A 13096-nucleotide genomic window follows, 5' to 3' on the forward strand; every position below is an offset into this window, starting at 1 on the left:
TCTGTCCACGCGACTTTGTAGTGAGGACAAAACTGGAAATTTACGTGCTCTTGGAAATTGTCGTTGAATCATAATTGCCGAAGAGCGGCGCCGACGTTGAATACAGAAACCGTAAACTAGAGCTAAGGTTTAGTGTCAATAAGAAGAGGTTCGATCTCATCCAAAGAACTTGAAAGATGCAAATACAGCTTGTCGGAATGCTCCAATAGCAACAGAAGTCAGATTTTCCGTGATCGAGGGATTTCACAATGTGGTGCTACTTTTTTGAGCAGGGTTTCCATTCCATCTTCTCTAGAGTTCTAAATCTTTTTTAATACGATCATTTTACAGACATAAGAAAAATACAACATCTTTAGTGATTTTTAAGCCTAAATCTTTTCCGATATAATAATTTTTATCTGGTCACCTTGTGGAGTGCGCTTTGCTGGTGAAAAACAAACCATTCGCGAATCGGATCGGAATTGAAGTGCTAATTTTCTCCTGCAACCAATTGATTGATTGCACAGCAACCCGCAAAGTGGTTCAAACCATTTTGCTTCGAGAGCAGATATTTCTAGCTTTTACGTCCAGTCAAGCTGAAAGAAGTAAACAAATTGGTATGTATTTTTTTTCAGTCAATTATCGAAATCTTTGAAACCAATAATAGACATGATAAATTCGATACACCTAAAATGGTTGAAAATATTTTCTTCCTATAGCTTTGACTAATTTGTCAACAATGCAATACTTTGCTAGGCATCAGCAGTGATGAATTGATTAATTTTCAATGTCAAAAGACATATTGCTATTCAACAGCTAATAACTGTTTAACTGTCTTGCTTAATAAATATTTCGAACATGTAATCAATGTCCATCGTCGCTAGTACATCTCTTACTGGGGTGCAGGGTGGTTTTCCTCGGGATCGAAGAGAGGTTTTTTAAATTTGCTCATGCGGCCAGGTGGACCTCTCATTTAGCGATTTTTTTGTTGCAAATACAGGGTGACAAAAAATGCCGATCACACAGGAAAACCTTAATATCTCAAGAAATAAGAAGAAAATCTGAATCTGGCTTTCATAGCTTTATTCAGTAACTCATAAAGATACTTCACAGGCCATACCTCGGAATTCCGAATGACCCGGGTGGTTAAAAGGTCTCAAATAAATTATAATAATAATACCTCGGAATTACACCACCTTTATCTAAACGAACCAGCTTCAGACGTCTCGGAAAGTCGTCGCAAGCGGCGCGCACCTGCTCCATCGGCATCTCGTCCCAGATTTTCATGATAACTCGCTTGAATTGCACCAAATTTGCTATTTTATAGTCGTTCAGCTTCGACATCATTTATCCCCACACGAAACAATCCAGTGGATTCAGATCCGGAGTCGACGGAGGCCATTCATTCTTCGAAATGAAATCGGTCAAGTTTTTCTCACAAAACGCCTGAACAACCTTTGCGGTGAGGGATGCTGCGTCGTCTTGTTTTGGAACCGGGAAACGTTCAGCTTGTCCGCAGGAGCTTGCTGGAGGCTCACCCCAAGGTTGCCGAAATCACAGAAAAATCTGTATAATCACAGAATTTTGAGCAAAATTTCGTCACAGAACCTGTGTCACAGAACACAGAATTTTTAAAATTTTCACAGAATTCACAGATTTTCTAAATTTTGTACAGATTTCCACAATCCGAAATTTTTATGTCTCTTTTGACTTTTTATTTGTTACTATAATTCAAGAAAACATGAAAACAAGGTAATGTAAAATGATTTTTTTCTATCAAAACTGTAAGTATTTTTGAATTTGTTTATGTTTCACATGATTTCTGCAATGAATTTCGTAGAACTAGCGTCACAGAAAATCGTCACAGAATTTTAGGTTTAAATCACAGAATTCATGATTTTTTTTTGTCAAAAACACAGAATTTTTTTCGGCAACCTTGGCTCGCCCTCCAAACTCGATCATTTTGGCGATTGACTGTTTGCTCCAAAACGAACAGCTTCTTGTCCGAAAAAAAGCCATCGTCATCTGCGCGCCAAACCGAGCAGCGATAACAGCTGCCCTTAACTCTGCCATGGCTCACAACTCAATGTAAACAAACTGCACAGAAACGAAACTCTGCCACTTTGGGCAGCAAGGTTAGCCCTTTCATTTGACTTATAGAAGGCACCAGAGAGATGCAACGTGAAGGCTACAGGCGACCCCAAAAAAAGTGTGACCGGACTTTTTTGTCACCCTATATATATTTTTTAATTTTTTTAAGCAAATTTCCATATTCCAATCTGTTTCTTGTTATTTATTATTGGCTTTTTTAGTTGATACTTTTCGGTGAATTTGAAATCAAATAAAAACAATTCTTTTGACGTTTCGGCCTACTACCTTCAGCCATCCTCAGAAAACTATATTATAAACAAAAAACTTAAATTAATACAAAAAAATCTTCACAATATTCCATCACAATTTCACTGCACTTTTGCACTTACGGTTTGTTTCGCCGCGTGCTTCCTGAACGGCTGTCTTACTTGATTTAAGTCCGGTTTTGAATCGCTTCTAGCAGCTGGCGTCTATCATTCCCGGTGTCGTCGTGATGTTGGTTGTTGTCGTCGTGTTCGGTGACGTCGTTTTTGAATCCGTTAAATGCATAATAAATGTTATTTATTACTAGCTGATTTTACCCGGCTATGCTCGGGTTCACATAAAACGTAAATCAATTGAGTCGTTTGACTTTTAGAATTTTTATATTAAACTATATCATTATAAGCAATTTTGCGCATCTTTGGCCATTGTTCAGTTTTTTATTGAGATTATTCACTGTGTTTTTCGTTTTCATATTATAGAAAAACTTAAAAGTATGAGCTTTAAATTAAAAGGCATACAAAATAATTTCCTTGAAAGCTTATTCATCACGATAAACATTTTTTTCATCCACCATTTTTTAGGAAGCTTGAAAAGATTTGGACTTTTATTTGTTATCTTCAAATGATCAAATTGTTTTGAAATCTTTCCCATCCTGCCTCTAATAAAAATCTCTTTTGGATATCATTCCACTTTTCAAGACGGATGATCTCCCTGTACAATGGTATATTAGACCTTTATCTACTTTGAAATTTCTAAACAAACATCCAAATCTGGTTAAACCTTGTTGAAGACTCACATTGCATGTTTTAAACTATTTGTGTACTTTTTTCGCTTTTTAATTTCACACTGTTGTATGAGTACTTGGTCTTAAATGTGAGAATTCCACATTTAGTTTTTTGAAGTTTTTGAAAAAAAACCACCTCTGAACCGAAGTAACCATTCTAATTTTATATGTGAGTTACATTTCAATGTTCCCATTCTTGGACATTCATCCCATTAATGCTAGTGAAGTGTGATGAATTTTAAAGTTCATTTGGTTAAATTCGCAGTACTAAACGGTTCTACTATAAGTTTTATCTAAATTGGATGGTAGAATTGAACAAATTGACTCAAAAGTTATAAATTGGCCAAAGAAATAGAACTGCATTAAACTGAAAACCTCAGATTTAATTATTAAAAGTTTCATGTAATGGATTTGTTTCCAACGGAACCAAAAGTTTTGTCCGGATTATACACGATCAATTTTCTAATCCCCCGTTAAAACTCCCCGACGGCTTTTAAAGCGTTGAAATCGAGGCCTTCAACTTATAACTCTGAATCTTATTATTTTTTTTTCTTTCTCTATGAGAGATTTTAAAAATTCGGCAATAGTTGGTTCTTAAAAGCTGGAATTTATTGAAAATATCTCAAAGCACCCCAGCAGCGGTAGGGAGTACTTTGAAAATCACTACAATTTTATTAAATATATTTTTAACAGGCTAGTTGTATTTTTCAATTCAAAATGTAGGCTCATTATTGCATTCAAATATCTCCTACCAATACCACGTGCTTAGAACAGAAGAAGGAATAAAAATACCCGCCAAAATTCCCCCTTTCAAATTTTCAAAGATCAGCAAGCTTTGATTTGCTTTCCAGTATACGTGAACTTTAAATGGTCGTTGCTAATGCTCGGCCCATAATGATGGTGAAAAAAAAACCGACAAAGGAAACGAAAATCGGCTGCCAAAATGGGTGCCATGACTTTTGGTTCGTGGGGATAAAATAAAACGTTGTATGGGAGGGTCCCTTTTCTTAAGTAGGAGGGGCTCAGAACTATTACTAAAACCTTACCCTGGTTCAACTACATCTCTGTACCAAATTTCAGGCTGATCGGTACAGCGGTGTGGATTTGTATAAGGTGCATACAAACAAACAAACATATATAGTCCAACTCATCTTTATATATTAGATGCATTTAATGCGTACTCTGCATCAGTTAATTTCTGAATTTTATGATTATCGTTTTTATAACATTTTTTTCTTTATCATATTTATCAAGATACGAATGCTTAAGCACTGAACAAAGAAAATCACAACATTGTATATATTCATCGAATTTTTACTCACAGCATCTTCAAATCAGATGGTTATGGAATTTTTTACGTTGGTATCTTGGATTCAAAATTAAAAAAGAAATTCAAAACATTTCTTCGCAAGTCTTTATAATTTTTCATTCACTTTGTTTTGAATATTTGATCAATTTTTTCTCGAGACAAATTTTATTCATTTTATAAACCTCCTGTGTTCGAAGATTTTGTTGAATAAAATACCTATGCTTCTGACTTCTGTTACTGAGAAATTAAGATTTTCAATTCTATAAAGTTAGCCTCATATTTACCCAAAATTTCGTTTAGTTTTCACTCTATTCTGAAACTTATTCTATACATTCTAAACGATAAAAAAAATGGATTAAATCTCTTTATGGTTGGCTAATACTTATTAGTTTAAAATAAGACTTTCGATTGGTGTTATCATTAATGTGAAAAGAAGAGTTTTATATTGAAATATTTCATTGATATCGGTTTAGTTACTATTTTCCATGAGTAATATGACATGCTTTAATATGACCGGAAAATTAACAAAACAAAATAACGGGGTAAATTGAGGTTATCAGAGTTTCCTCGCGCGTAAAAAATGAAAAAATGAAAAAAAAAACACTTGAATTTTTTCATCGCAGCACATTAGCAGATTTTGAATCGTATTTCAAGCATCCAAAAGCCGTGATGATTAGGATATTGAAACTTGCTTTAAAAATTTTTTGTTTAGATACGCAAAAAAAAATTGACTTAATTAGAGATTTATGAGTGATTTTGCAAACATAGAAAGTAAATCCAAGAAAAATCCAGTTTTTTTTTATCGAAATCCGGACAGCCGCTTAAAAAATGTTAAAGTTGCCGTGATTCGGAAGCGAAATTAACTATTTTCGGAAATATGCTCTTTTCCGACTTATTGCAAATTGTGTTCACCCCATACTGAAGCTGAACAATCGCATTTAAGTATCCATTTCACTGGTGGGATTTTTTTTTATTACCTTAAGGGGTTGGGCCGGGGGTCTTCGGATTTCTTCCAAAATATTGTGTTCTGCGTGTAAGCGAGTGACTGTGCGAGGATCGTTATACCCTGACGCGGGCGCAAGAATACATTATGGTAATTATTTCTTCCATAGCTCTTTAAGAAATGAATGGACCATTTTGGTGTCTTAAGGTGAAAGTTGTAAAACTAATGCGACTATGAAATGGTATTTTTGCAGATTTTCAACCCCCGGTGCACATGCATACGATGAGAGAAGAAGTTCTCATATGTGAGTGCAGTTGTTCGAAAATCGTTAGTTTTTGACGTTAAAAAAGAGATTTATTGTCACTGTTTCTTTCATAACTCTTAAAGGAGTTGTTGACCTTGGTGTCTTCAGATAAAAGTTGTGAAACTAATAGGACTATAAAATGGAATATGTTTCAAAATTTTCGGTGGTGCAAGCGGTACTTTTGAACGTTGTTTTAAACATATTTACTATATTTTATATCGAGAATCAATAGGTTTATAATTTTTCTTTGTTTTTATTTGAATAGCTGGTAAAATTTTTAAGCGTTTTGATGTGCTATTTTATATTCTACGTTGAAAATTGACGGTTATTTTTTTTTACTTTTTTTTTTAACTTAAACGTTATCTAGCATAGCATAGCATAGCATGGGGTGACTAAACACATCTTGCATTGGCTGATACATAGGGTACAACTGATAATTAAACCAACACGAGATGCCAAAATGAGTACCTGGATTCAAGACTCATTTCAAGTGCTACTTCTGAAGATAAGTGTAGTACCATAATGCACACTGCGGCAAGTCAATGTAATCATGGTGGCAAAGGTCTGAAACAGCAAAAACTCTTTAGGTGCAGAGAACTCATACGACCCATAAAGCTGTTTCAGATGGGAATTGGAAGGGTATACTATAGGAAATCCTACATGGCAAATAGGATTGACAAATTTCAACATGAAACAATCTCACCAACTCCACCGTCTTCCTGAAGTGACGTCACACACTTTTGAATTCTCTTCCAGTAGTCTGCAGCCCATTGTTCGCTACGGACTTCTTGATTTTTTTTCAATTCTTTCAAATTTTATTTCAAATAATGACAGCAAGTCACAACATTCTTTGGTAAATCGTTGATTAAATTTTCTGATAGTACAAAAATTCACATTTTTCATTTCGTTTTCCACACTCAAAGCGACACTCTAATATTATTATAATAAAATTTTCGGAAAAAAATGGAATATAATCCAGCCAGTGTAAGATTCGATTTGACTCCAATTGCAAGAGACCAAAGTTGCGTGGTACGACAACAACAACATTATAACGCTCGCCCACGCGGGTGGTTTCCGAAAAAACACACAAATTTTCATGTCGTATATCACTGCCAGTAAAATACATCTTCGGCCCTCCGGTAACAGCTTTTAATCAAATATTTTCATAAGTTTCACAACTTAAAGTCACTAAAAATTGAAATTTTTGCGGAAGGTGCGCTGCTGTCAAGTCAACGCCTACTCCTCTTTTTTATTAACTTAAACGTTATCTTACTCAAAAAATACAAGTTTTAGAAATCTGCAAAAACCCATGTTTTTATGGTGCTGAAACGAACAAAATTTAATATGGAGAAAATCCGAAGACCCCAGCGCAAATTGTCAGATAATAAAAAATAATCTCCTGGTGCCACGTGAAGAGTATAAGTGCATTGGCGCCAAAACTTTCAACATAAAGATTGAAGAGCATCAGTAAGAGCAAGTTCGTGTTGAGTAAAAGTGGTAGAAAATTTGACATTTATAGCACATTTTTTAAATTTCACCATGCAAAAATGTTTTCAACATCTCTGGGCGTTGAATTTTTTGACAACACTGTTTCTATTTCAGCCGTGTGTTAGAAATCGAGCGGTTTTGTATCACAGCATGGGAAAATAGAACACGTGTTGTAAGAAAACTTGAAGGTCGCAGATCTTGAAAATGTTTTGCTAGATAAAGTTTTAAAAATGAGCTATAAGTGTCAAAATTTCTACCACTTTTTTTCAACACGAGTGAACTTGCTTTAAGCCTTGATTGCTTTTGTCACTGCTGGAATGAGACAAGGATGTATTCTATCACCGCTACTTTTTCTAATCGTAATGGATGAGATTCTGGTTGGATCGATTGACTGTGCACCGAACCGAGGATTGCCGTGGAATCCTTCAACAATGGAGCAACTGAACGACCTCGACCTGGCTGACGATATTGTTTTGCTCGCTCAAACACAACCAGATATGCAGAGCAAACTCAACGACCTCACCGAAAGTTCCAAGGCAGCAGGTCTCAAAGTCATTGTCGGAAAGACCAAGTCGATGGAGATCAACACAGGAAATCCCTCCAGTTTCATGGTAGCTGGGCAACAAGTTGAGAAAGTGGAGTGCTTCCAGTATCTTGGTAGCCAGATAACGCCTGATGGTGGTAGGGGAAAAGTTCACTTGTATGAATTTTTCCTTAAAATGCTCCTGTGTCGTGATAATTTCACAATTTAGGTTTTTCTTCATTTCGATCTAAATTTTAAAACACTTTCAATAAGGTGTCACCAAGCAGAGAAAAACGAATAAGACAATATTTTCTGACACATCGATAGAGGAGAATCTAAACTACGATTTAATGCTAAAAAATTACACCGAACTCGTTATGGTATGCTTTTTATGGGTATGTTTTATCATGGCCCATGCGCTCGTTATAACGCGCCAATCGTAGTAGGCTGAAAATAGCATTAATATTTCAAAAAGGCCAATTTTCATTGAAAATGAACAAAAAGTCTAAAACCTTATTTTAAGCGTTAATTCAGCCCAAAAAATCTGCTTTTAATTTTTTTTAAATTTTGATTAGTCCATTTTGATTTTATTTTCATTCAAAGTGTCTGTAAGTATTGGTGTGTTTTCGGTCTTCGGCTGCTTTCGGGTGTGTTCGGCTGCTAGGCGCGTATTGAATACACGGCGGCGCGTATTTGCAACACAGTTTTGTTCTGTGGCTTTGAATAAGGTTTTTAAAAAGCAAGTTTTTGAAGCAACTATAGCAATTTCAGTAATAAAAAATCATAGACATTTGTAAAAAACAATTTTCTTCAACGATTGCACCCATTTTTAACACAATTTGTACGTGGAATACATAGAAAATCAGCGATTCGCTTAGGTGGCGCATAATAGGGCATGTTCCCCTACCAGAAAAGACATCGAAACCCGGATCAGAAAGGCCCGATTTGCGTTTGCGAGTCTCCGAAACATCTGGCGGTCACGCCAGATCTCTCTACGAACGAAAATCCGAATCTTCAACTCAAACGTCAAATCCGAATTGCTGTAGGGGAAAAGTTCATATAACGCCCCATGTGGCTAATACGCGCCACTCTTGTTTTGAAGAATCTGAAACATTTTAAGCCTGCAAAATATTACCAATTTGTTTTAAATGCTGTGATTGGTCATGGCAAGTATGAATTTTTCCTTAAAATGCCCCTGTGTCGTGATAATTTCACAATTTAGGTTTTTCTTCATTTCGATCTAAATTTTAAAACACTTTTAATAAGGTGTCACCAAGCAGAGAAAAACGAATAAGACAATATTTTCTGACACATCGATAGAGGAGAATCGAAATTATGATTTTATGCTAAAAAATCACACTGAACTCGATAAGGTATGCTTTTCATGAGTATGTTCTATCACGGCCCATGCGCTCTTTATAACGCGCCAATCGTAGTAGGCTGAAAATAGCATTAATTTTTCAAAAAGGCCAATTTCCATTGAAAATGAACAAAAAGTCTAAAACCATATTTTGAGCGTTAATTCAGCCCAAAAAATCTATTTTTCATTTTTTGTTAAATTTCAATTAGTCCATTTTGATTTTCTTTTCAGTCAAAGTGTCTGTAAGTATTGGTGTGTTTTCGGTCTTCGGCTGCTTTCGGGTGTGTTCGGCTGCTAGGCGCGTATTGAATACACAGCGGCGCGTATTCGCAACACAGTTTTCTTCTGTGGCCTTGAATATGATTTTTAAAAATCAAGTTTTGAAGAAACTATAGCAATTTGAGTAATAAAAAATCATAGCAATTTGTAGAAAACACTTTTCTTCAACGATTACACCCATTTTTAACACAATTTGTACGTGGAGTACATAGAAAATCAGCGATTCGCTTAGGTGGCGCATAATAGGGCATGTTCCCCTACGGGTGCGAAACTTGGTGCACATATGCGGTAACGACGCGAAAACTGCAAGTATTTGTAAACCGCTGCCTGCGGAATATCATCCGCGCTTGGTGGCCTGGCAACTGGATCTCGAATGAGGAACTACATCGCCGGTGTCATCAAAAGGCGCTAGAAATCGAGATTCGGGAACGTAAGTGGAGATGGATTAGGCACACGCTGCGGAAAGATGAAAACGAGATTTGCAGAGAGGCGCTAGATTGGAATCCAGAAGGTCATCGAAGAAAAGGCAGACCCAGAAACTCGTGGCGGCGAAGCCTAGCCGCTGAAATCCGAACTGTCGACGAGAATCTTGACTGGGACCAAGTGAAGACGCTGGCTCCGGATCGTCAACAGTGGAGGTCTTTTACCACGACCCTATGCACCGGAGGATCGGCGCGGGATCATTAAGTAAGTAAGTAAGATCAAACACGAAAAATAAATTATCATATTACACAAAAACAATTTCAAAATTATCTCTCCGTTGTATTCTGCTCAGCGCGAAAACGACACTCAAAAAAATTTCAAGCAAATCAGATGAACTCTGCAAGAGTACACATCAAATTAGGAATTGCTGGAAACCAGCAAAACTTTGTTGGTTTTTGTCCCGCTGGTTTTCCAGCAAAATTTCCAGCAATAGAAATTGCTGGAAACGATCAGCAAACTCAAAAGGCTGAAAATTCAGCAACATCGACTGCTGAAAACCAGCAAACTCAATTGATGGAAATCAGTTTTTTTTTAAGAAACAACCGGAAAATTTTTGATTCTAAATTAGATTTTGAATTCAAATTTGAATATTAAACCCTCATGATAGTCATATTTATAAATTGAAATAGGTTTGTTCATTTTTCTTAGCTAACATTTATTAAAATTTTTACAACACAGTACAATAATATTCGCCAGTGGGTTGGCCGCTTGCCGTCTTGGTCATCATGCTCCATCTGAAATGAAAATAAAAAATATTAGTTTCTGAGACGAAATACATAAAAAAACGAACACAAAAAAATATAGGATCTCAATGGAACTCGATATTTCCTCGAAGAGATTCCATTCGATATCACCACCGTTGCAAAAACGACAAATTAAAGGGGAATACGGTCAAAATTTGGTCAAGGGAAAACGCGTGTAGTTAAATCGGTGAAATCGTTTATTTAAAAAATCAAATTAAATTTCTTTTTCAAGTTTAATTAGTATAAAATTCAGGAAAAATATTCAGTCAGGCTTCCATTTTTCCAAATCCGAATTGCCGGGCCTTACGCTTAACCCCTGCCATTAGATTTTGTACAGCCACCTTGTCCACCTTCTTCGCCGCAGGAAGCCAGTTTGCCTTGAACTGCTGCTCGTCCTTAGCAGTTTGTTTTTGGTCTTCTTTAGGTTCCGCTTGACAATAGCCCAGTATTTCTCAATTGGGCGGAGCTCTGGCGTTTTGGGAGGGTTCTTGTCCTTGGGAACCACCTGAACGTTGTTGGCGGCGTACCACTCCATGGCCTTTTTACAGTAATGGCAAGATGCCAAATCCAGCCAAAACAGTACGGAACAACCGTGTTTCTTCAGGAAAGGCAACAGACGTTTATTCAAACACTCTTTCACGTAAATTTCTTGGTTGACAGTCCCGGAAGCTATGAAAATGCTGCTTTTCAATGCCACTGGTACAGATGGCTTGCCAAACCAGATATTTCTTCGCGAACTTTGACAGTTTCATGTGCTTGAAAATATCTGCTACCCTTCTTTTTCCTTTTGTCGTATAAAACTCCTGTCCCGGAAGCTGCTTGTAGTCGGCTTTGACGTAGGTTTCGTCGTCCATTACCACGCAGTCAAATTTCGTCAGCATCGTCGTGTACAGCCTCCGGGATCGCGCTTTGGCCGTCGTATTTTGTTTATCATCGCGATTTGGAGTCACTGCCTTCTTGTAAGTCGATAGCCCGGCTCGTTTTTTGGCTCGATGCACGGTTGTAGACGGCATCTCGGAGAGAGAGGTTAGGGTTTCGCGTGAAACTACCGGCAACTCTCTTTGTCGTCTCAGCGGCTTCCGGTTTTCGATTTCCTCCCAATCCAGACTTCCTGGCTGTCGACAAACGTTCCCCAAACACTTTAATTACATTTTTAACGGTTGATTTGGCAACTTTTAGCGATTATGCCAGCTTTGCGTGCGAGTAGCTAGGATTTTCGCGATGCGCGAGCAAAATTTTGATACGCTGCTCTTCTTCCTTGGACGGCATTTTGATGACTGAAAAGTGAATTTCAAAATCAAAATAGGAGCAACATTCTACACACACACACACACACCTTCAAAATGAGGGGTGTTCAGGTTTTTTAAATGCAAAATTGAAAGAAATACGTCAAGTTGATATTGACCAAATTTTGACTGTATCACCATTTACACACCTTATCTGCTTACATGGGCCTTCTTGGATTCAATTCACTTAATTTTTTAAGAATAAATGGATCAATTTCATCATTAAATCACATTATTAATTATTAATTTTTAGATTATAGATTAATTTATTTCATTTAGCTGTAAATGAAATTTTGAGACGACACCACGCTTTGCAAAACCGTGTTTAAAAAAAAAGTACGCGTTGAAATCAAAGTTTTGAAAAAAAAAATCAAAAACATTGATTTGTTGGTTGTATTGAGTTGACACTTTTCTGAAATTTTTATAAAGTTAGCTCGAATAGATGAGCAGAAAAGTACAATTTTGTAAAAAATCAGAAAATTGGAAAAAGTGGCGCGTTGTGACGTCACGGTTTCTATTACTTATATTTTGATAACTATTCGCTGAATGCAAATACTTTTGCTTCCAAATGTACCAATGAATCGTAACATTAACATACAATATAGAAAAAAAAAATTTCACAAAAGTTGTGACGTCACGCTGGTGTAATGGGTCTTATAGTCATTCGAAAGTGCATATCAGGGGGAAACCATGAAACCTTATATGTTTACCATGAAAAATTAGAAGTTTTACACAAATTCGATTAATCCTTCTGTTTCGTTTTATTCGTCTATAACGTTTTGGGATTTTTTCAATTGAAATTATGGTATGAGCCATCTTACCCCGCTGGTGCATCTTGTACAGTTTTCCTTTAAGTGGTGACTGACAGAAAGAGTTATCTGAAAAATGGATGGTGTATTTTTAGCCAACCATAAGCTCCTAGAAACTTAACTTATCCTAGGATTAAAAACACTTCTTCTTATAAACAATGATGAGGAGCACAACCTATTTACTCTCGTCATGACGTCAGAACACATATTGTTAGCTATAAATGAAAAATTCCTTTTTTTTTTCAAAATTATGCGGATTTTATGGAGGATTAATCACCGTAATTTATGTTTGTTACTTTAGTTTATCGACGTTATCGATGAAAAGTGATGTCTTTTTTAGTAGGAACATCTAAAGATTTTGAAATTTTCATAGATGGATAGAAGGTTAGATGAAATGAAAGATGGTGAAAATGAGCTGGTAGAATTTATTTAGAAGCATCATCTTCACATA

The sequence above is a fragment of the Uranotaenia lowii genome, chromosome 2 (genome assembly GCF_029784155.1).
Source record: "Uranotaenia lowii strain MFRU-FL chromosome 2, ASM2978415v1, whole genome shotgun sequence".
Lineage (NCBI taxonomy): Eukaryota > Metazoa > Arthropoda > Insecta > Diptera > Culicidae > Uranotaenia > Uranotaenia lowii.